Below are 5,227 nucleotides of genomic sequence, written 5' to 3'. Positions count from 1 at the left end.
CGTCCACCGCCACCACGAAAACCATCACCAACATCAACAATGACAGCAGAAAGTTAAGTACCACCACCAAAGTCATCATCACCAAAACCATTACCACCATTAAAAACCACTAACAGTAACAACAACAACGAAACTACCACACCACCGCCACCAAGACAATCATCACCAGCACCACTACCATCACCCCTACCAACACCACCAACACCGTTATCACCCCGGTACCAACACTACCATCGTAATCATGCTATAGTTATTTCTGTTATTCTTGTTTCTTCCCTTCGTTTGAGTTGTTTTAGATCCCAATCTTTGCTTATAATTGCATCCCTCCTATGAACGGCTCAGCCAGCTTCTTTCTCTTTCTTTTCTTTTTTCAGATAAGTATGCTGAACTCGGTGAAAATTGCTGCAGTTGTTAGGCGTTACAATCTACGACGATGTTTCCATGGTCACCACCACACATACAACACGCAGCCAAAAGTCCATCGCAATCACCAGACCTTCCTCATCCCTTTCGATGTCCAAGAATACGTCAGTCCTGATGACCCATTACTAAACACTTGGAATATTCACATTCTGTATCGGACCCTACAAAGGCCAAAAGATAAAAAGGGGGCGGGGAGTTATTCAAATATATTGAACCCGACATCTGAACACTTGGCTGGTATTGATTTTATCGAAACCAGAAAGATGAAAGGTTGAATTTGAGTTCGAAACATAAATACTTGTAACTAAATCAAGCATAGCTTTTTGTTCGACGCATATTTGATTGTAAAATATTTTCTTCTCAATCAGACTTAAGTAAATAAATGTTATGTTTAGAATAGTTGGAAATCGAAGAATTTTTTGGTTGGAAAAGAAAAATTATCTTTAAGGTTTCTCAAGATGGAAGGAAAATAACCAGAAGATTCTAGAGATTTAACGAAACGAAATTTGTGAATATTTAGCTGTAAAAATCCCAACATGACAAATTATGTTTATTGGAGATTAGAACGCATATCCTCGAAATCCAGGCTATTAGTGGCTCAGTGAAAATTTTTAAGACACGCCAAATATTTTCCATCTGAAATTCTTTAAATGAAAATATGCACATACTTAGTTGTGTGCAACTTGAAGACGCACATCTAAAAAGTAATGATGCACATACGCTCACACACACACACACGCACACACACACACACACACACAAACACCTGGGTATTAAAGAGACATTCTCACACAGAACATAAGTGCCGTTGCATACACCTATATATATGCACACAATAACTCAATCACATTTGCAAAACCGGGAACTGGCTCAAACTCAAAAAGTCTTGATAACCAGTTAGATACCGGTTTGTATTCCATGAAGTAGAACCTACCTACCTACCTATCTATCTACCTACCTACCTACCTACCTACCTACCTACCTGCCTGCATACATACATACATACATACATACATACATACATACATGAATGCATACATACATACATACATACATACATACATACATACCTGCATACATACATACATGCATACATACATACATACATGATCCATACATACATACATAATACATACATACATACATACATACATACATACATACGTATGTAACTCTTAAATTAACAACTCCAAACCGAAACTATCCAACCTACAGGCTAGGAAAACCGCGCAATTCCAACACGACTCAAAAAAAAAAAAAGAAGACATCCAATATTAAGAAATAGGAGCGAGTGAATCCGTAGAGGTCACCAACATTTTTAGCCTATATCTATCCTTTCTATACTCTATGGACATTTCCTTAACAGTATCACTATGACACATTACTAACACTTTCAATAATTGCAATCCACGAACCTTATAAGGAGTTCTAAAGAATTTCATAATTTGGGGCTTTACTCTCACTGTTGGCACTAGTTTCCTCGACGTAACCTTTAATTCAATTGGCGGCCACTTTCACCCATATAACAAACTCATCGAAACCTATATCTATCTATATATCTATCCATCTATCTCCCTCTCTCTCTCTCTCTCTCTCTCTCTCTCTCTCTCTCTCTCTCTCTCTCTTTCTATATATATATATATATATATATATATATATATATAAATATATATATATATATATATATATATATATATATATATATATATATATATATATATATATATATATATATATATATATATATATATATAAATATAGATATATATATATATATATATATATATATATATATATATAGAGAGAGAGAGAGAGAGAGAGAGAGAGAGAGAGAGATAGATATCCACTGATCTAGTGACTAAATTTAGTAGTTGAATACTTGTCCGCCAATAATCGTAAGTTTCAAGGGAGTAATCTATGAGTTACCAAGTAGCACAACTCAGTAAATGTAATTGCTTTCTAAGCATCTTATCACCAGCACCACAACTTCAACCATCATCAACACCAACAACAACAACGACGACAAGACCACCACCAATGACAAGACTAACAACAACAACAATAACGAAATTACCTTCTAACTGTATGGAAAATGTGACTTTCAAGTACTTGAGCTCATACCCAAACTTTCAACAACTCTAATTATTATGAGGCCGCAGATGGAAGTAGTTTTAATCAGAAGGTGTCTTGGTAACATACAGAATAGAACCAACAGAATAGAATTTCCCTCAGTTTGCTTCGAGTGTGAGTATCATACAGCTATATGACCTCATCTTGTTTGTTGTTAACACATTTCGGCTGATATACCCTCTAGCCTTCATCAGGTGTCTTGGGGAAATTTCGAACCTGGGTTCTCATTCCTAAGGTATTTTTTGATGTTATTATTATTATTCTTCTTCATATTATTATTATCATTATTATTATTATCATTATCATTATCATTATTATCATTATTATTATTATTCAGGTCACTACTTGGAATAGAATTCGGAATCTTGGAATTAGTAGCCCGCGCTCTTAACCACTACGCCATATACCCGTCAAATGTAAATAATGTAAATAATGTACATAATTCTTCAGCTCTTAAATATAGAACTGGCTTTTGATTTTGTTTCCAAAATTAATAATTTTTTTCAGCACAGATATTAGTTTTGAAGGGGGTTTTTCATAATCATGGACAATTCTTCACTTGAGGCGTGGAAGCGTGCATAGACACCTATGAAAAACGGTCAAATCAAAATATTCCATCTAATTTTCTCTGCAGATTATTGAAGTTTGTATTACAATGTATTACAATGTATTACAATGGACAAAAATTTTATCGCAAGACGAAGGGATGTGCTATGGGTATCCACATCCAATTTTGCTAACGGATGGTTCTCAAAATTGGCACAAGGACTGCAATTTTAGCGGGGAGAGGCTTAGTCGATTACATCGAACCCAGTTCTTGAACGGTGTTTTATTTTATCGACCCCAAAAGTATGAAAGGTAAAGTTGACATCGGCGGAATTTAAACCGGGAACATAAAGAGCCAGAAGAAATGCTGCTAAGCATTTTACCCAACACGCTAACGATTCGACCAGCGCCATCCTCTTTTTAATAGAACTAGTCATTGGCATTTTTATGTAATAGTTTGTCTTACACCAGTAATACAAGCGTCAGATTGCAAAATCTTCTTTGGTTATTGAATACAGAGGGCTGAAAATAGACGTAACAACACTTTAACCCTACACCGGTCAAGGAAATGATATATGTAAGAGACATTTAGACAGGACACCGTTCGCTTTAACCTGACAACGTGTGACAGTAAAGTAATTTTGATGGAGTTTATTGCTTTAATTAGTGAGATATCATCGTAGCTCGATGAATATTTCCAACCGCCCACCCACCTATACACCCATACACCCCCTCACACCCACACACACCCACACACACACACGCACACACACACACACACACACACACACACACACACACACACACAAGACAAATGTGAAACGGTAAAATAATTTAAACCTCGCTATCAAAATCTATAGGTGTTAATTATAATGAATAGCCGAGAATGTAGAACATCGAAATCTCCGTTGTCTCGCTAACGACACCTATATCTTTACACACCAATAAGTATTATATTATCTAGACGTTATCTATGGTAACTTATAATTTAATTCAGCTAATCTATCTACTTATCTAGCCACGTACCAACATATATCTATTTTCCTCGCATTACTTTTCTTTCCTCCCCTTCCACCACCACACACATATAGATTCAGCTATCTATATATCGAGCTAACTCAAAATTTACATCGTCAAACACATTGAAATTCCTCTTACAGTGGAACAATAGAAATTATATGTGTGTATGTGTCTGTGTGTGTATGTATACACATACTACTTCACTCAAAGGCACACACATGTATATATGACCAGCATAATATGTTATATGTAATACTGCCTTGGTAGGTTAAAGCTTTTAATTTGGTCGGTCAAAATTGTGATGTACCACGAGGGCACAACTATATCACTTAGAACAAATATAAGGGGTGATTTATTTTGGGACATTTTCCTGAATTCTTTTATATCATATGTATATGTATATATATATATATATATATATACATATATATATATATATATATAAAACGAAGCATTTCCCCGTGGCCATCAGTTTATAAGCTTTTCAACCTACATAACGTCAAGTTAAGTTACTCCTGCTTAGACAACATCACTTCTAATATTGTGCGCTACAAGACGAAAATATGCACACTGCAACCTCCAATCCCAACCTGTTATATCCGAAACACCACAAGTTACCCTCTAGGAGGAGGATGCCTTTCAAGGGTTGTAGTCTACAGAGACACCCTAACGCCATTCAAAGGATATTTTCTAACACTTTTTCTATATCCCCCCCTATGTAGAAGAAGACCAACAATTCTTCTTTCTCCGGTAAAGAGAGAGACTTTTCCACTGTCGGTGGCACAATTCCCACCGGTAGTGGTTCAACATTCGTTGGCACCTTTTTCTTTTTTTCTTTTTCTTTTATCCGGTGGGAGAGGAAGAGTCCTCAGGTTTACCCGGAGGACTCAATCCCTCTTCCAACTCTACATTTGTTTGAGGTTTCGGCGGGCTACTATTAAAGCCCGCCTTTCTCTTTTTCCCTTTTTCTGTTGAGGCCACCGTCTCCTCATTTTTTTCCTGCCGAGCAGGACTACTTTTTTTAATGAGTGTCTGCTCCTGGGCCACTTTCGTGTCCCGGCGACAATCCTTCTTTAAATGGCCAGGCTCTAGGCATCCGTGACACTTG

General features: G+C 36.5%; 1 long non-coding RNA gene across 1 annotated transcript in view; it reads left to right on the top strand.

Moving 5' to 3' along the window:
* LOC128251574 (uncharacterized) overlaps positions 1-2,026 on the top strand; it is a 7,992-nt gene extending 5,966 nt beyond the window's left edge. Inside the window, exon 3 of the long non-coding RNA XR_016240653.1 lies at positions 375-2,026. This is a non-coding gene — a long non-coding RNA (uncharacterized LOC128251574). The remainder of the gene's footprint in view (positions 1-374) is intronic.
* Positions 2,027-5,227: the final 3,201 nt, after the last annotated feature.

The sequence above is a fragment of the Octopus bimaculoides genome, chromosome 2 (assembly GCF_046866305.1).
Source record: "Octopus bimaculoides isolate indiv1 chromosome 2, ASM4686630v1, whole genome shotgun sequence".
Lineage (NCBI taxonomy): Eukaryota > Metazoa > Mollusca > Cephalopoda > Octopoda > Octopodidae > Octopus > Octopus bimaculoides.
Note: the sequence above shows the minus strand (reverse complement) of the source record. Positions and strands in the feature narration are given on the sequence as shown.